Source organism: Lepisosteus oculatus, chromosome 21, assembly GCF_040954835.1.
Source record: "Lepisosteus oculatus isolate fLepOcu1 chromosome 21, fLepOcu1.hap2, whole genome shotgun sequence".
Taxonomy (NCBI): Eukaryota; Metazoa; Chordata; class Actinopteri; order Semionotiformes; family Lepisosteidae; genus Lepisosteus; species Lepisosteus oculatus.
Window position 1 is genome coordinate 16,121,194 of NC_090716.1, and position 20,995 is coordinate 16,142,188.

General features: G+C 37.3%; 1 long non-coding RNA gene across 4 annotated transcripts in view; it reads right to left on the minus strand.

Moving 5' to 3' along the window:
• The window catches only part of LOC107075795 (uncharacterized), a 68,240-nt gene that overhangs the window by 41,454 nt on the left and 5,791 nt on the right, over window positions 1–20,995 (minus strand). For all 4 annotated transcript variants that reach the window (XR_001477308.2, XR_001477303.2, XR_001477311.2 and 1 more), the window contains exons 2-4: window positions 19,357–19,373; window positions 17,174–19,076; window positions 11,803–11,921 (exon numbers count right to left, since the gene is read on the minus strand). This is a non-coding gene — a long non-coding RNA (uncharacterized lncRNA). The remainder of the gene's footprint in view (window positions 1–11,802; window positions 11,922–17,173; window positions 19,077–19,356; window positions 19,374–20,995) is intronic.

The window sequence follows — 20,995 nt, forward strand, 5'->3', positions numbered from 1 at the left end:
AATGTATTTTTAAACATTTGGCCTGTTGAGAATTTTTGTTCACTTAAAATAAAAAAATGAGCCAGTCTGCTAGAAATTATTATTTCATTTTTTTAAATTATTTTTTAAATGTTGATGTAGTACTTTTTTTATCATGAGAACAAATCACTTATTTTCAAAATTTAGACCTAAATTATGGGACAATAGCTTTATTTTCCCTATTGAAATATTAGATATTAAGACTGTGATTTTTAAGATCAAGACAGGTCACTAATTAAAATTGCTCATTTAAAAGAAACAATTGAATATTTTCAGTAGCAAAATGACATAAGTAAAGGCATGCCAAATACTTTTAAGATCATACACAATTACAATTGATAGTTTGTGTTTTATGTTAATATTTAAACTTACCTAGCCAATAAATTATATAAAGATAACTTGGAACCTATTCTTTGATATGTCTTTTCATCTCTTACTCTTTACAATTTAAAACAGAGTACAGTATATATATTTTACTATTGATTTTATCATTAATTAAAATCAGTAATAAGAATGGAAAAATGTGCAACAATGTTGTTTAGAATCATGGAATGTTCTTTAAATTAAAAATTAAATTAATTTTAAATTTAAATCTTTCATCTGCACAATTCTACACACTTAGCATAACACTTTAAATAAAAACACAGACCTTTTAAATAATATTTAACCGATTTCAGGCAATTTGCTATTTTTAAATGACAGTGGGTATAGGTTTTCCAAATAGATAACAAAATGTTCCAAAGTTAAAATGGGCTGAACTGACACAAAGACAAAAGACAGACACTAGCGACATATCGACGAGTTCACAACTAAACATAAAATGCTCAAATGTGCCGATCACACAAAATACAGAAAAAGATCAACTGTAAGTTTCATTTCAATTTCAATTTTAAGAAAACTGCACTTCTTGCCTTCAATATAAACAAAAACAGTGTTATACATAATTTCTATAGCACTGTACACTTTGCATATGAAACTATGAAACTAACTAATAAAGTTAACCTGAATGTGATTAGATGTTACAAACTGGTCAAGCTATAAAGGAGACATTGTTTGAGTAGAAACCAATGTACTTTTAAAAATATAGTTTGTCTAAGTGCACAGCTTAAAAGAATCGACTTGTAAATGATTGAAAAGGTTTCCGTAATCTTAGTTTGCAGTGCTCTTAGAATGAGGATTATTCATACCACAAAACAATACAATTATTTCTTACATATCACATTTAGATTTTTCTCAATCTGTTTTAATGCTTTCTTATTTCTCAAATTGATTTTCAGTATAGCATACATGGTAATACTGTTCGTCATAAAGATAAAATTGCACTTGAAATAAGGAAATAATAAGTACTTCACAAACAAAAATAAATAAATGAGCTTTCCAGAATGTGGTGACTCATATATGGATCTACTTTGTTTTCTAATGTTTTATGTACTGAAAACAGACGTGTATTCTGTTCCTCACACGAGGTCATTATTGTATGATTGAAATCCAGGTGTTAGTTTTAACAACAATAAGCATTTTACGTTAACTTACAACTACTATACTTTAAAAACTATAATTTAATGTTGTTCTGTAATCTTTCTTCAGGACGTCAGGAACAGTTTGCTTCAACTCTCGAATGAATATGTTCTGATCAAGTAGGAAAAGACGAACGACCTCTGCTGTGAGTGTGATTAAAGGCATCCTGGCATTTTCCCTCAACTTCCTCTGTTTCAACCCCAGAGACGGAGAAAACCCCTGCTTTCCCAAATCCTGAGGACCGCTGAAGAAAGTGCTGTCCCTGCCCCCACATTAGAATGTTTCCCAGCATTGTCTCAGCTTCGGACATGTTAAACTCCCACCAAAAAACAAGGGAATCTGAAAATAATTTGACGTGTTTCTGGCTTTTCAGATGTATGGAATCCATGTTTCAAATTTAGTTTTTTGCATCCTATCTTAGATTTAATGCTTTCTTGTTTCACACATGCTTAATAATAAGATAGAGCTACAGCAAAGACAACTGAGACACAAACATGGAAAGTTAGACTCTTCTCCTGCAGTCTGAACACGAGAGAATTTAGTTTTAATCTCCCCAGCACACAGGAGTCCCAACCTCTCTTAATTAAGTCTCACCCACCTCTTGCTTTCTCTTCGCTCTCTCACACATACACATAGTACTGTATATACTGTACGTAGAGTTACAGTCCACAGAGGCAGTCACTGAGCTGTTAGCACATCTAACTGCTTAGAAGCACTACAAAACCAAATACACTGTATCCCTAAAGGCCAGCACAAACCTACACCACTTCTTCAAGGAGGACTAAGAATAATGTTTAATTAAATACTAGTAACTTAATATAATTATTAATTAAAAATCTGTACAGTCATTCACATACATCCTCATGACTGGCATCTGATTTCTAAAGCCGTGAGGCAAAATGACACAGGCTACACTCTCCTCTTTGCTAGGCGGCTGTCCTGGTTTCGGGAGTCCTGTCCTGTAGCTGTCCAGCAAGGTCGTTTGTTGTTGAACTGTGTCGACAAGAACAAAGCCTTTGTCTTATGGAACATGTGACAGATATTTTGTCACAGCTTTGTCACCTAGTGTTTTTTTTCTTACTGGCACACTTAGAATAGTATAACTACTTGTGATTCTATGACGACTCTTTGTCTAAGTGACTTTTTGTCTAAAGGCTGGCCCACGGGTATTTTTTATTTGCCTGAATCTTAAAATGTAGATGATTGTGTGTGCTGCCTGTTTTAGCTGTTACACTACAGTAACGTCATGCTATAATAAATAATAATCATGTTCCTTTCACTTGGTAACTTAGAGGACAATGTACTATTGCAATATGGTCTAACATGATGAAAACACTCAAAACAAAGATATCTGACAAGAATCACAAATTGTGTGAACATTCTTTTTATAAGAAGTTGTGGTGTGGAGTGTTTCTGTAGAGTCACTATTTATTTCCATGCCTGTCTTTTGGAAACATGTTCTGTATATGTGTAAAGGATTGGCTGTCCTGTCAGCTCAAATAATTTCTCTTAGGATAAGAAAACACCAAATGTGAACAAGGGAGGCTTCTCTTATCACAGAACACTCTTCTCCATGAGATGATCACACAGAAAGAGGCCTGGTCTTACAAAACCCAACAATGGGATGAACAGATATCAGGGCACAAGTGAGTCCTCTTTCTCAGCAGACTACTTTAAAATTTAAAACCACAAACTGGAGTCAGGCTAGGTCCTACGAAGAAGGAAGCCTCTTTCTGGACTGCCCCTTACTCAGTCAGTAAATGTCCATGACCGATATTCCCTGTAATCTTTAACGCTCACATCCAGGAATGGGGAAAGACTCACTCAGTCAAAACAGAAATCCACATGTTTCTGCTTGATTTAAAAAAGAGAGAACGTTTTATAGCTGTTGTTTTAGCTCTTTACTCACCACTTAATTTGATTACCTAGTATAGCTTATAAGGGAAATCTTTGACACAGAATTTCTAAATGCCCTTATTTTTTAAATGATCTTACATCCATGGCGATTCATGGAAATACAGGGTTTCAGGACATAACTGGTACCATTTACAGAAAATATAATTGAAAAAAAATCACATAGCATAACATGGTATTTCTAAAATGTCTGACAGCGAACACTGTCTTGAGCTTCATACACTGAGGACAATAAACAACCCAGGACAAGTTGTGGACATTGGTAAAAAAAAAATTAGAGTACCTGACTGCTTCACTCCATTTCCATGATTCTCAAATTCCAGATCATAAAGAAAATGAGCAAAGAAAACAGGATTACACATCCTTATGTGCTGCTACTGCACAGCTCTTTAAGTAATGTTCCTGTAACATTTTCTTTTGTCATCCTAACACTTTTCTGTGCTTGCAAATCCACAGTAAGGTTTGTTCAACATTTTATCGCATGCCACTCGATATAGATAGCAGGCCTTTGGGTCCCTCATACAGGGACTAGTGTTTATAAAAGGGAAAAGTGATGCCAGCAACACCTCAATCTGTCCACCTGATCTACCCGTGTCAATGCTTCAAAGGGACAATGATCTTTACACTATGACCACAACCAGCAGTAATAAAGTTGACTAGTCATGAGAGGAACTAAGAGACAGGTGCATGGAAATAAATCCACCCAGCTCCCCTTTGTCACAAGGGCAGCTTGTCCTTGTGAGGGCGATGGCGAGCTGGAGGCTGTCCTGGAAATAACGGCCGCATGGTGGAACTGGGCTCCCTGAACAGGGCAGTCCAGCGCAGGGCCACAGGGGAAGAGACAAGCTCAGCTGCCAACATCTGTTAGGGAGGCGGGAGAAAACTGGAGCTTCCAAAGAAAACCCATGCCATTACAGGAAGAACATGCAGACTCCACCAAAAAACGACATCGGAGACCAGAAGAGCACTGTTGGCCTTGGCAACACAGTGTTGGCCACAGAAATTCCAACATTTGTTTATTAAATCTTTTTTTTTTTAATCTATCAGTAAAAAAAAAACAAAAGACTGCTTTGAAAGTTTTTTTGGGGCAAAAGCTATATCAGATCTATCTCTCATGGTCTTACACTGCAGTCAGAGCAAGTGGACTTTCTGTCGATAATGATATATAAAGCCTTTTGACTCTTTCGTGTTCCCTACAAATAATAATGTGTTCTTGCACTAATATCACTGCATGTGAGCAATAATATTTAAAGTGTAAACTACACTGGTAATAAGTCATTTGAGGACCTCAAAAGTAGTAGAAGAATGAAGCAAAAAATGTTGAGATCCACAGAACCTGTCCCGAGCTGTCATACCTTCATTGTCAAATGTCTTTGGCAGTATCTGAAACAGTTGTATCTGTAATGTTCATGCACTGGTTTCAGTAAAGAGTGTTGTGCGAAGGCATTATAACGATGAACTCTGTAAAATAAACTATACACTCACCTTCTGGTTTAATCAATGCACTAGATTCCTTTAAGAGATTAAAATCTTCAGTCAAATATGCTAAAGAAACTGTGATCTCTTGCAAATAATACTAAACAGAAACTACCTCTTTTTCTGTGAAAGCTGTTCGACTGTGGAGGCTATTTCTGTTTCCTGACAAATTAACTATTAAAAACCTATATTTTGTTTTTTGTTCCCAGATCACTATATCACATTTAAGAAAAAAAACAGCAAATTAAAATTGCTAATGTCATAATGTGTAAGACATGTTCAATGACCTATCACTGCAGATATCACTCATGACAGCACCTTTTAATTGAGAAACACTTTTTTGGGAAGATGGGGTGGATGGTTAATATTAAAAGCAAATGCGCCAGTAATGTTGAACACTTCTGGAATCGTAAAAAAATGTTCATTATAAAAGATTTACACAGACTGGTCACCTACTTAGTGCAATCTTCTATTTTCTAAGGGCTTGTGTGAAGGGCTTGTGTTAAACTTGCGGGGCAGTGTTCCTGAGAGAGGTGGAGGGGCTCTGGACAGGGAACCCCCCGAGAGGGAAATGAGCAAAATGCTCTTAGTCTGTCGGCTGTAATTTGTGCCACACATGGTATATGTGCAACATGTGACCAGGTTCTGCTAAATATAAGAAAAATATACTAGAAAACAATAACTGAATGATATTTCAACTTCAAAAGCAGTTCATTTAAGAAAACTTTTTTTTAAGTTTTCAGTTATTTTAGGTGCCGTAATAAAAGTTGTCTAACTCCAGACCATAAGAAATTTGAGTTGTGCATCCCCAGAAGTCGTACATTGAGATATACAATAGGAGTCACTGTGAAATTCCCCACACAACAGCAACGGCAACAACCCCGAGTGTGTGGGTCTATGACTCTGACGGCAGATTCACAGGGTGTCTGTTAGTCTAAACCTCCACTTGATTTCTGGCTTCTTCGTTTTCAATTTTCAGTCATATTTTATTTATTTTCATAAATGTACACATTTTTTCAGATAAAATGCACACTTTTTTTTCTTGCTTTTTTTCCAATAAAATAATACAAAGCATTTTGTAATTTGGACCCATAGTGCTCTTAGTAACTGCTTCACAGTTGTGGGACATTTTATAATCTAAATTATAAAAAGACAGAGCACAATAGTTAAAATTACAGGTTGCTTTCACTCAAACTCTTAAAACGTGACCAAAGGGACAATTTAAGATTCTTGGAAGGAAAAACCACAATTTATACTTTAGAAAGCATCCAGAGTTTTTGAAGCCCACAAATACATTAAAAATGTAAATGTTTTAAACACATTTCTCCATATAAAAAAAAACATTTTTTGTGTGTTCTTGCTACAACTTGTTGAAAAAAGCTCCCTGACCACATACTGTATAACTTGTGATCCCATAGACAGAGTTTGAGATAAACAACACCAAAACTCAGAAGAGATACACAAAATTATATTTTTTCTATCTGTGCAATGGGACACAGGTTTTGTGCCTCATTCTGTGTTTTAGCAAGTAGGTGCCAACACCCTCTTTAACTAGTTAGACCCTCTCAGAGATGCATTTAAGTTTTGGGTGACTATCAGCTTAAGAAAAGTTACAGGTTTGCAAAATGATCATAAGCCTATTGAGGTCACAGAGCTGACCTTACTTTTAACCCTGACAAGCCTACAATTAATACACACAAATTAAATACAAAACCTATACACACTGTTCTTACTATTGATCAAATTATGTTTAAATATATGAATGGTTTTATAATATTAAATAAAATGTATCAGACAGTTAAGGAAAGTTAACACCCGTATTTCCAAATACATAGCAGTTGATGAATTAATGTATAAATTAAACTAAAGAAAACCTTCCAAAATGTCCTTTGGTTAATCCTTTATCATTACCTTACTTTAATTTTAATACCTTACATTAGTTTAAGTGTAGTGTTTTAACATGTTAAAGGAAATAACTAAAGCAGTTTCAAGCAATTATTTGTGTTGGGCCCCCCAAAAAGAAACTATAAAAATATAATGCCAGAACTCCAAATCTATTCTTTTGTGTTTGTACAGTATGTTTTTTAACACATCACAACAGTTATTAAATGACATACCGTATATACTATAAGTGGCTGTTGTGTCATTCTAATGCATCTTACTGATAGCATCATTTAGAACAAAATTTAAAAACTTCCTACATTTACAGTTAAGATATTTATTAAGTTTGCTTTTTCATGTCATTTTGACAAACCTGTTTTTGAACAAAAGAGCTCATCTGCCTCTGTTCTCTATGAACACCTTTGCTCAGATGCAGTTTATGGCTCTTTTGGCAAAACAGCCTTTTCTAATACAGTATGTACTGTAAGTCTGTCATTTCCTCAAAGACCTTTAACAAAACTTCATCATAGTTTATTTTTGTTATCTATCTTCAAAGTGCAAATGTGCAATTAATCTATTAAACCTCTATCAACTTCCCAATCAAAACAGCACTTGCTTCACTTGCTTCATGTAACAAGCTGCATAAAACAGAAATAGTTCCTAAAATTCCATAGGTTTTTAATTACCAGAACAGTCTCAGCACCTGTCAGTTTTATGACTCTGTTCTATAGTGCAGTGTAATAGTGTTGTATTGCAAACCAGGCTAGTATCTTACCAAACGTAGCTACCCGCACTGTACCCTGCATTGCATTTCTAAAACACTGTGTAACTTACTGAAATCCATATTTGAATATTGTTATATTATGTTTAATTCTGTCTGCAGCTGGTAAATTGTTAAATCCTTTTTCTTCGTTTTGCACTCTGTAACATACTGGTTTTGATATACTACTTTGTGCCAATTTACCAACAGTAAATGCTATGAAATGGTATTATTAAGTGTAATGTTTAATAGTGCTAATTAATATATAATAGCAACAATAATAATAACTACAATACCAAGTGGATTTATACACAGTACAATTAAACATTTTGCACCACCCAGACCTCTCCCTGAAGCACCTACACTCCCTCAAATGATAGAATCTATCTAAGGCTGCGAACGTGATATTTAAAATTAAGAGAATAGAATCACAACACATACAGTATGTTTTTTGTCTAGATGTAGAACTGCACTGAAGCAAAAGTTAAACAAAATTCAAACGAAGACACGTTAAGTTCCACATGTATACTGTGACTCGGCAGCTCTAGACGAGAGGGTATCTATAGCTGGCCATGTTACTTTTTCTCGTGTGCTCAGAGAGAGCCTGATATGTATCAATTTTGTTTGCATTCTGTGAGTGACTTCCCTGCAGGAACAGCTCTTTTATTGAATACTGGGGTCCCACCCTCTGATCTCCAAAAATGACCAGCTTCTGCACTGGCATAGTGGCTCCTCTATACAAGTACAACAGTAAGGAGTAAAAAACAAAATACAGACAACTGTAAGTCATGCACTACAGTCTTTTTATCAACATTTTTTCCCTAAACTGGTGACATTTATTTTGTTTCACTTCAGACGTGCATCCTGTTTCATGCATTTTTTTTTCTTTGATTTTGACGTATGTGCATTTAGTTTCTAAAGCACAGTTTGGAATACGTTAGTTATCACATTTACATTTCTGGACAGCCAATGGCTCAATGCTATTTTCAGCAGTCAACTGCTTCTGTATGTCTGCCTTAGTATTTGGGGGTATTTCTGCTCCTAAAGTGTCCACCTAAGGTGCAGTAAAGGTGTCTCTCTGTGTTCCCGATACAGCAGCCAGAACGTGACGTGTGATCAGTGCTCTTGGGACATGTGGTAGCATTTTACTTTTGTGCAGTTTCTTGAAGATTTGTTCTTCAGTTTAATATTTGTATGTGTTTATATGTACTGAAAAGTGCTAATATTAAAACATAGCAAATGAAATGGTAAAAATTAATGTACGTAAATCTACAAGGCAAATACATATAATGCACATGTATGTATTTATATATACATAAACACAAGGAAAATTATATTTTTGGATTCTTCCTACTGCTAGTTTTAGCTTTTTATGTTTCTGCTTTTTGTTTAGATTTCAATTTTCACCTTTGTTGCATTTCTGGCAGTTTCTATTAATTGCAATTTATGCTGAAGTAGGAGCGGCTCTTTACCTCTAAGTAAGCAGATTTATTTACAAACTAGAAAAATAAATGCTGGAGAATAAAAAAGCTAATTGCAGCAACCTTATCTTCCATTATTTTGTTCACATTTTAAAGTACTTGCTTTTATAATAGGGACCCTCTAGTTTCACAGAAGGTTTGAGACTCCATAAACAAGAAAAATAAAAGTCCAATTTTTCTATTCTACATTTACCTTCCACATATCTTCTTTACTACGATACTATGACTGAATTGCACTTCTAAGGTGTTATTATTACCGGATTTCATAATTATTGTTTTAACTTTATCTGAAAATAGCCATATTTGCAAGTTACTGGCAATATACATTTTAATTTTGAAATGATAAAAAAAAATTCACTGGAAATTACAAGGATGTTATCAATATAAATGCCATGAATGTAATTTTTGAAAACAAGAGCTTTTGTTTGCAGCTGTAGATTACAATGCTAATACAAAATAGTTAATCGTTTTTAGAATGCCTTTCACTGTTTTTTCAAAAACATATTTATGTTCTATACTATCTTTATATGGGACACTAAAGAGAGTGAACAAGCAGGCCTGTTTTACTACAACAAGACTTGCACAGGATTTCACTACAATAGAATAATTACTTAACAGAACAAATTTGTCGGCCTTTCACATCTTAAAAAGCAAGTTGTTTATACCTTAGACACCAAGAAAGTGCTTATTCTGTAAACCCTTATTTCTGTAATCTACCTTCAACCTGCCAAAAGCTAATGTGTCTTTTAGCAGCCCAAGTTCTCTGTCCTGTGTAACTCTCATACACCTAGAAAATCAGAGTCAGTTTCCAGAACACCTGCGTTAAGCACAGCTTTGAAGGTTTCAAACAAGAGGAGGCCCTTGGGCCTATCTAACTCTTTTCCAAGTTAGTATTTAATTGATCCAAGGACCTCATCCTGCTATTTCCTGAAAAGCCAGAGTACCAGCTTCAAAAACTAGGAGTCACCATCACATCTTTAAACACCATCTGAAATCCATGCCAGACTGGTGAAACTGATGCCCCTCAGCACTGTGGTACACTACGGGACTGTTCTTCACAAACATTAAACAGAAGGCCACAAATTAGAGAATTTCTATACTAGACACAGTAAGGTGGCGATGTAGCATCTTAGCTCCATCTGCTTCAGTAACCTAACCATCACTCCATCTCTGAGCCTTGAAATCGTATGGTGGAATTTGCGGAAACCCAATACATCCTTCGAGTCGTTACACTTGTTGCCTACAAACTTGTATTACTTAGTTTTCACATGAAAACATAAATCCTCTGTTGCTGAGGAAATTAATGTCAAAAACTAACTGTCAATATAAATATGCGGGATAAATTGTTGATCCCTGTCTTTGATTTCCTTTTCGTCATTTAAGGGTTTTGTTTACACTGGCCATTAATATGAAATTATAGTCCATCTGGAGCAGACGTAGACTCAGAATGAGAGCTCTTCTATATATATACTTTGGGAGACATAATGTGACTCATCATCTTATCTCATGCTGTAGCTTGTAACACGGTTGAAATTTAGTACTCGTTATTGTGCCTAATCTACGAAACTCCTGTTGTAACGGATACAAGTTAAGTAAGTGAAGACAAAGTAGGAAGAGAAAGAGTATTATTGCCCTATAGCCTACTCCATACACAAATACACGCAGTCTATGCACACTGAAGAAAACACAATTAACAATCTGCACCAACATCTTCCAGTTTCTAACGTCTAAGAAATAACACATTTTCCAACAGCATGTGTGGCTGCTAAACAAATCAGTTTGAGCCCGATTGAATCTCTTTCACACTTGTACTGAAGGCCCACCATTCAATCTCCTGTCCTACTAATGAAATGTTAAGGCTCAAGGCATGTGGGATTTTCTTAGAAACAAAATAAAAAGTCAAAATTCTGCTTTTGAGTGCACATTAAATAAATTAATTAGTCATGTCATGTAAGATAGCTGCTATCCTTTGGAGCATTTTTGCAGAGATTCACAAATTCCAGCCCTAGTTTCCAATGATTACAGCTGAAACTCAGTCTAATTTTACAAGCGAGATAGAAGACTTTCAGCATCTACATGGCCAGTGATTTCACAGGAGCGATTTACCAAAAGCTAAGTTCCAAACTGAAGAAGTTGCCTTGAAACACTCACTGGACTTTTTGGGTGGAAAAAACATTCCAGTTTTGCAAAGTATCTGAGTGGACGAGTAGAAGATAACTTTTGCTATCTTTTCTGAAACGTAATAAGAGCTCATTTACAATTTCATGCTTGCACTTTGAAATGCATACATATATTTTTGACTTACCACTTTAAAACACTGCCACCTTCACAAGAAATCAATCAATTAATCTCTCATTGTCTCCTTCAAATTATAGCACAACTACAAAAGCTTAATTAACTTTGAAGAGTTTCTCTCTGTGTGCTTTCTCTTTGCCAGTTTTTAAGGATTGGCTTTTGGGCTTTTAGCCTTTGGGCTTTAGAACATTGGTTATGTGTAAATCTGTTGGCTTTGATTAGTCTGTGTTAGCCTATGATTGCTGTCCTTAACTTTTGAAAAGCTGTACACACACTGAATGTACAGTACAGGCTTAGTCATTGTATCTCAATTCATCTATGCTTATCTAGATAAACCTGACCAAAGAAATTCGCTTCACTTAAACATTAAAAACAAGGTCTCTTAAAACAGCATTGTCCTTTTTAGTACTTTTGCAACAATGCCTGTCCTTGGAAAAGAACATGAGAGGGAGCACTCACCTGTGTCCTGGAGAAAGCTGTGGATATATAGGATCCTGGAATCCTTTCTGAGTCTTCACCGCTGAACTTCTGGGGAGCTCCGGGGACACCAACCACACGAACAGCAATGCTGTTGTAGCCTAAAGGAAAGTAAGGGTGAAGTGAGAAATCTGAAAACGTGCTTTTCTCGCGAAGAGATTAAGCGATACGTTCGCGAGGAAATGCTGTACTTTTTCGTTTTAAAATAGTTACCCTGAACAGCCCAGAACTGACTCTAAAGTTCGTAAAGTAACACGTTTATCTTCTGCGGGTTAGGGGAACCAGCTACTCACCGGCTGAGGACTAGCGCGTAAAGTCACCCACGCCGTAACAAGTCCTGCACACCTGCACAAAGCGCGTGGAAAGGTGCTACAGCTCGGCGGCTCTAGGGTTAAAAACTTGCTGCTTCAGGTTCCTAAAATGCCTACTCGCGTACATCATTATAGATCTGCCTGCTCAAATGATCCCTGAACTGAGTCCTTTGGGAAACAAAAAAAACTGCACAACGTGATACTTGGAGGAGAAAACAAGAAAAAGTTGCCCAACAAGGGGCACTGAAATAATTTTACAGCATGACAAAAGAGGAAACTACATTAACAGCCAGAAAAAAAAGAGAAAAGCAACAACAGAACCACACAACTTATATCAATAGCTTTAGGAATTAATATTCTTAAGGCGAAACAAAGAGTGAAAGAGGTAAAATGTAATTGTTTTTTCTCCACCTATATGCTACAAAAGTATGTTGTTTTACCCTCCTTCCACGTTGTGTCGGGTTTCACATCAACAAATTCAATATACGCAGTTTAACATTTCTGTTTCCATTAAAACTGACCGGTTGTTTGTTACATGTGAATCATCATACTTTACACATCTTTGCGAGCATCACACTATATCCTATAATTAACTTCGTACAAAGTCACTTCGTAGGCATGAAGTTAAGCTCTCATATTTAAATTTTCAAGATTAGACCAGTCTGTATGAATAGCTTCTGATATTGGTAACAGCAGGAGGCTAGTCAACTTGGGAACAAGAGCAAATAGTAAGCGATAAAAGTTGAGGGTTTGGTACTGAAGTTATCTTTTTAAACTTAAATATCGTGATGTATCACTCAACTAAAAAAAATAAAAAGTGAGCCTAGACAAAAGTTATGTTTCTTCCTACGTTTCTCCACATTTAAAACAAGTTATCTTTATTCTCGTGAACCAAAGAAAAACATCGGATTTCTTCCGAGCACGTAGAGGAAAGGAGGAAGGGAAACAGGTTAGTTTGCATTCCTTATGTCCTGTTAAATGTTTTATGGGGGGGGGGGGGGGAATTATCTTTTTAACATTGGATCTACGCCACTCGAGAGAAAAAAATACTTTTCGGTTAATCTATCAGAAGAACTTGCCGAAGTCCGTATACAGACTGTAAAAATAATAATAATAATAATGGAGTTACTGGTGATTCTAAAACATGTTAAAGGCTATTGACACTTGCAAGTATTAACCCTGCAATTGAGCCAGTGGGTGATCAGTGGAGATTGTTTTACAGAAGGTAATTTATTGTGAGGTTATTGTTATAATTATTATCATTGATAACATCATAATCATTTCTATTCCTGTCAGTGTGTATGGTCTTATGAAGACTGACGTCCAGTGCCACAGTGCTTGTCACTAACTCGGCCAGTTTCAGTTACAGGCTACGGCTCTCCCCAGCAACTCTTGCATGTTGTGTGGGGGTCGGGAGGGGACAAGAGAGTAGGTGCTAATTAATTAATTAGGAGAATAATTGTGTATTTTTGGGGAAGTCACTATTATGAAGCCTCAAAGATTTTTATTATTGTATTTTTTTTAAGATGAGGAACGGTCAGTCACATAAATTATGTATGCACTTTGTTATTTTTAAATAACACAGTCATCACCCTTTGTGACTAACGTGAAGTGTCATAAAATGAAACTCACGTTTTTAAACTCTGCTTGAACTAAGTGATTTTAACGTAATGATTTAAATAGGATCACACTGTTGCGTGTCTACTAGCATGCTGGATTTCAAAATCCCCACCAACCTGGGCCTTTTAAAGGGACGTCTTTTACTTTGTAGACCACCGGGCTGTTTGTCCATTCAGTGGTGTTCAATTGTATCCACTATAAAATAACTTAAAAGAAAACACCACACCTCTGTGGAGGTCAATTTTAAAAGACGTATTCATTTCAAATAAATACGTTCTTCCTCCCAACAAAGTTACAATATTTATAGTTTTCATTGTCACAACCTGATGACACGTACCATCCTCAGATCCAGTTATGCTTCTCGGTACAAGTCTGTTTTTTCCCCTCAGATTCATATAGAAGTTAAGTACGTCTCTATTTATATTTCCCTGGGCATGAGCTGATGTTAGGGTGTGTGTAAACTTCAGTAATGCTCATCATACTTTTCAATTGTGTAGAGTGTTAGGGTCTAATACTGTATATAGCACTGTGTGTTTGTGTGTGTGACTGTGTGCTTGTGTGTGTGATTGGATACACCCAAAGATAAGTTAATATTACGATGGAAGTCGTATTTATTTCTGGCCTAGCGCTCCTTACCTCTTGTTTAATAAATAGCAACAAATTGATTATTCATACAATGATTATGCTAAGAAAAAGTATTAAAGCTGTTCGTGGGTTAATTAAAAATATACATTTCTGTTTGAAATAAAATAATTGATCAAGAAAGTAAACAAGCAGACATCAGCATAACGTTAACAGGTTTCCATACGTAGTCAGTCACAGTGTGGAATGGTGTTTTGCCTTTCTTAAAAAAAGGCTTGTTTTTGCTTTCGCGGTAAATATAGTATCATTAGCTTGTTATCATTTTACTCTTCTGAACAGTACCTCAATTGAGTTTCAATCTGTTTTGTCTTTTGCAGGAGAGGGGGGTGTTACGTGGCTAGGTTGATGTGACAATACAAAAATGCATCAGGGCTGGAAAATTGAGGAGTAAATACCTGACCATTTGATCTGACGTTATTTTTGCACAGGGAAAAAAATGTTTTGTATTTCTAATCAATTAGCATGTTTACCCCGTTATACCCCTCTTCACACACGGCTGACTGCTGTTCTGTTTGAACGTCAGCTTTTGAGAGTCAGCTGCGCAAGTTTTCCAGAACCTAAGTGTGGAAGATTCTAAGAAATGAAACTCGATTAAATAGATTAAATAATCACATCAGAAAAGGAGAGAAAGAAAGACACGTGTAGGTATAGAAAATGTGCCTACAGACCTGCGTGAGGGGGAGATGCCGTAGTGTAGTGAAATATAGTGTGTGTCAGACAGTGGCCACACAGCAGGTGACTGCGCTGTCTGCTTCGTACGACATTATTAAGAGGAACTGCTTCTTTGCCTTGTTGAGCATTTATTTTAGATCAAATTGTCAATGTTGTGTGCATATGAATGTATGGAGATTAACGGCTCGTGTCGAATTGTTTATTCTTATGTATATATTTTTGCTGGGCTAACATAGTTGTTGGATTGTCGTGCCTCAAACTTTAACCGTGTTATTTTTGCTGTGCTGTGTTTTCTAAAGTGAGTCTTAGCACTCTCACCCCGGCTATCTCCTGTATTCCCATGTGCAACTGAAACATCCCGTCAGCGTGGGGTCACCTGTGTATGTGTCTATTAGTTTTATTATTGTTGTTGTGGTGATGGTTGCTTTTTAAATTCTGACACATTTTATTTTTCTTAGGAAAGTACGGGATTTACGTCTTTTCTTTTGACAATTTGGAAACATAATTTTCAAAGGAGGATACAAAGTGGACTCTTAAGAAACTTGGGAACTTAAAAAAACAAGCAGTTGGGCGGATACGGATACTGGGAGGGGAAAAGGTAGAGTGGTTCGTTTTTGGGAATTTGGAAAAATTGGAAATCTGAGGGGTTTTACAATAATAACAACACGAAGGGGTTAAAAAATCCAAGAAGCCAGCGAAGCGATCACTCTTCGGTTTCACGTTCGAGTCGGCGAATGCGCCCTCCGCAAATGCTTTTTGGGGTAAGGGCTTCCCGGCTTGATAGTTATAAACAGCAAGCCCAGACCGCAAAAAGATTCGCGAAGGACATTGACATTCCTTATCCAGTCAACCCCCACAAAACATCCAGAGGGCACGGGAGTCCCGAATTCTTCCAAACGCCCCAGACTTCATTCTGTCCAGCAAACGGCAAGTGAGATGTTGGAGCCTTTTTTTGCGCTCAAGTCTTTCTCCAACTCAGCGCGGTCTACTAGATACAGGGGTTTTCCAAAAAGGCCATATCCGAGTCCCGGTAACTAAGCGCTGGTGTCCACGGTGTTTTACTCCTTCGCGTTAGTTTCTTTCATTTTGTTACGGACGACGATGCGGCCGTTTTAAAAGTGCTTGACTTTTTTTTAACAGTGATGTTTTTAAAAAATGAACACCGCTGTTCTAGTTGATCTCAGTATTACATCCTCTTGATGTGTCGCTGGAGGCTGCAGGAGCTGCTGCTGCAGCCCTGCGAGCTCTGCGTGAAGAGACGCGCCCCCCCTTCCACACTGAATAAATAGAGACCAGCACGGCGTCTCATTGGTTCACACAAAAAATCGTCACCCACCAATCAGGGCCCTTCTCACATCAGGACCCCCCTTTTTGAAAAAAAAAACACTAAATTGTATCCCACAATTTGCGATACTGATTATATGAAAAAAGATAAAATTATTTACGGTTGACCAATTGATTTCTCTTACTTTTATCCCCACCAATAAGACCACGAGAGACTGTGCAGATTATTCTACATCGCCATGCAAATCATCTTGTGAAAGCCATACCATTTACATCAGTCTTCCAACACAACAAAAAAAAACAGTAATAATAGACATACAGAAGGATACAGAGCTCATAAACCAAGAGATTACTTTACAACGACCTTAAAACACTCACAAGGAATGTATAGCAACGTTACGCACAGCTCAGACACAAATATAAACTACATCAGAAGCATCTCAGTCAAAAGTCCAAAATCCCTGTCCAAGATTCATTAAGAACAAGAGACTGGTAATACAGGACAATGCAACAGTTCATTAAAAAAAAAACTATAATATGATATAAAGAGATGCAATGTGACTACATTAGGTACAAGGGTTTGCATTTATCACTATAAACAGATGTTATTGTTTTTGTTTTGTTTTCCATAACAATAACAATAAGGAAATATACAATGTAAATTTTGGGATACTGATAACCTAGAAGCAAATCCAAACTTCGAAAATGCAACCATTCAACGTCAATGAACTCCTTCAAAAGTGCACCCCACGTCCAAGTTGGCGCAGAACAATTAATACGCGTCTTCCAAATGAGTCAAAGGGTTTTATTTAAATCCCACTTACCATTTTGATCCATTTCCTAGTCCTTTTCCTTGCAAGGCCATGCTATAGTTTTGTGTTTTCTTTTAGTCAGAAAACATTACAAAGCCCGGTATCCCTTTCTCTGGAATTGTATATAAGTTACTGTACTGAGTGGGAGGGTCACGATCTTGGTAATTCTGTATTTCTGGATCACCCAACTCCCCTTCTACAACTTGGTGCAAGGGCAGTAGAGGAAAAAAAAGATCCAGCCCCGATACCACCCTGGTGTTGTTTTGATTGGGTGGTCTTTTCATTTACGGACGTCTCAAGTAAGTCACGATTTCCCCTCTGTTTCGAATGTACAGTGACTGGAGCCCCTGATGCAGCAGCCAACGCGCATTACTCACTCTCGCAGTCACGACTTGGAAATCCGCGCTGTTTCCACTAAAATTACACCGCCAGCATTGAATTATTTAAGAGGATCCTGCCCTGTCTGGATTATGCGTTTTGGCAGAATGGCAAGGAGTTTATGAGAGGTGAAAACAGATAAAAATGTATTTTCGCAGTCAACACACAAAAATGCACGCACCGACAACACCACTGGGACACACAAAAGGCATAGACAACGATTGTGACAACTGTTGTGATTTGCGAACGTGGAAAAATAGCGACAGCAACAGATTCCCACCCTTGTCTTAATTTGACGAGGCTGTATATACGACCAAGAAGCACGGGATTAAAGACAAGCAAATATCACGGGGGGAAATGGTCATTTTTACATTGCAAAATGCAAATACATAAAGCAAATTTTTTCTCCATTTAGCAGAACAAAAACGATCACACTGCATTACAGATTGAATTTGATTTCTAAGACCAATATCGATATAGATGTTTCCGTTTCTTTTAAAATCCTGCTGTTTCACAGCCCCTGCTTTTTAATGCAGTAGCTGTTATAGTATAAATGCTGAGATGTGGAACTAGCTCACGGATGTGATTTGCCTGCGTGTGTTGTTTTACATTGCTGTACTCTTCAGTATAAAGTTACCAGTTCACACAGTGCACAAAACACTAATAATAAAGAGGTCTACAGACCGGTTGAATTTGTTCTTTCTCCCGCGAACATTGTGCAATTACTTTTCTTGCTTAATGATTATATATTTTATATATATATATACTTTCAAAGAAATGCAGTTGTTTCTCGCTCATCGGGGAAATTGTCCTTGGTTTAAGGAAGACCATAGGGTCATTCTTAGTGTAGCACTATCGATTTAACACAGCAAATTCCATAGCTACAACAACAGCATCGCTGAATGAAAGGGACAGACGGCAGTTTAACCTCGCCACCAACTCAGGCAGTAAGGCTATGACTAAGAATTTCAAACGAAAGGGATATAAAATGCTGTGGTATGCCAAAGATTGGAGTACTTACAGAAAACAAAAAATGATGACGTGGGTGGGAGATTAATCCGAATAGTGCTGCCTATAGCCTCCTGTTTTTGAAAATCAACATCACCAGGCAGAATCTCTTCAAAAAGACGCAAGCGGGAAGAATCTGCAAAGCAGACTTTTAAGCGTAAAATAAGCCTACTTTTAATTTGTAGACACAGTTTAACAGCCGTTAATAGGGAGTTTCTAATACTGTGCCGCTGGACAGCTCCTCTGGTGACAGTCTATTGAATTGCAGCCTTGGAATTTCACCGAAGTGGAATTTGATAGTTTCCAAACGCGTTGTTCTGCGGGGACTACGCGGAATCACTACCCGCCGTTTGTTATTTTCAGCACCTCCACTCTGGACAGCTCTCGGGTCCCCCTTGATCCGAAGCTGGCGTGTTCCCTCTTTTCCGACAGCGCTTTGCGTGTTATGTTACTGTTCCGTTTCGGACTGAAAAGGTCGAGTGCTCTTTTGCGCCCATCAGAGGGGTTTCCATGAGGAAGCTTTAAAATTCTTGCGGGGGAAAAAAAAATGTGAAAAGGGACTCAACAGCGCCGACAGACAAAGGAGTTTGCAGCCGCTATTGATTCACGGATTTACCGTCATGGTGATTCCCCATCTGCAAGAAAGGCTGGTTTGATTTTATACACATGCATAAAAACAGCCGCCCCAATAAAGACATGCATAACACGACAACACACACACTGGTAAAGGAAGGAGACGGAGAGAGCATGCAGAACGCTAAGCACTCAAATTATTTCCTAGGAACCTTGCACGTGCACGGATTACTTACCGGTGTGAGAAGACGAGCTGCAAACAGGAAAACACAAGAAATAATAAACTCATATATGTATGCGAACGCATGTCTGCATGTGTATGAAAATATGAGTGTGTGAAAAGTAAGCAATTCATCCCCTGTTACTGTTGCAAACATCGCATGCCTGTCCAAGTTTTCTTAGAGTCGCGCTCCTTTTATACAAGTGCAACCCTCTATCTATTTCTGGACCACGATCAAATCCTGGTGCTATTTTTAGTACGCAGGGAAAAAAAAACACTCACAAAGGCATCTCGCAGGAACGTTACGTGAAAAGCATTAAATGTACATTAATTTTCCTTCTCGAACTGCACTACAGCATCTGACTTCCCTTCGTTGCATCATTGCAGAGATTTTTTTTAAACCGAACGCCTTCTATTTTCTCTCACTCTGGGTCTCGTTTCTCAAGCCAGACTACTTGACTTCAGTGATCTCGTCCTCTCTCTTTTTTGCCGGTTTAAGTCTGGATGCTGTCCCGTCCGAAATCATACCGCGAAACGATTAAACAGTTGCCGCTTCAGTGAGCATAAGACCGGTATGGGAGAAAGAGAATAAGGGAGCCTTTGTTGTGCTGGTTTGCAAGGAACACGTTAAAACAACAATAGACATTCCCACGCAAAACCCTTTATTTGTATTTTTCAACAATACATTTATCTAGAAATGTCATTTCAAATCGTACGGTTACGTGTCCGTTTATATTATGCATTTTATGGCGTGATACATTTAGCTTACAGAAGATTCAGTAAAATGCAATAATTAAAGCTTGCTGCCTAGGAAAAAAAAATCTTTTTCTGCTCAGGGCTGCGTCAGTTACTAGGCATTGACGTCACGTTTAGATTCTCCCACTTTACAGCCTATAGTTGATCATAAAAGACGTCTCTACTGGACTCGCTGCTTTTCCAGCTGTTATGAAATTTGCCCCCCAAAACACTGCAGGTGAAACGAGAAGACAAGGGTCGTTACATACTGACATGTTGTTCCACTGCGTAATTATAAAAATTAAGACGATGCGTTTATTTTCTAATTTATGAATGCAACGTTTATTCCCCCAAGCCTTATACAGCTGAAAGAACGCGAGATCACATCCCTCTGTTTTCTCTCTGTCTGGGCAGCTGTTCTCTGCACGAAGGCAAAGCGGTATTGATAAACCTTAGGGCTCATTCTGTATATTTGTCAGGCAAAGAGTCTCGTTTCCCGAAGTGACAATAACAGAAGAAGCTATTGCACGGGCTTTTCTGCTGCCTGTGCCCACGCACGAGCCGCGCTCTCCCACGGAATCGACTCAGAAGAGCTTCCCACAGAGTATCCATATTGCATCGGAGATAGAAACAGCAACAACAACAACAACAACAACAATAATAATAATAATAATAATAATAATAATAATAATAATAATAATAATAATAATAATAATAATAATAATAATAATAATAATAAGCAATTTGGATATCACTATTTGTATCTTACGGGTGATTACATAGAAAATGGCCAAATACCACACAAGAACTATGTACGAAACCTGAGTGAAGATTCTCCTTTTTTCAAATATAGTCTGTATTTCTACACTATTTGCATTCTTCGAGTCGTCCTCGGCAGTCACGAGCAGTGTGATTACAGT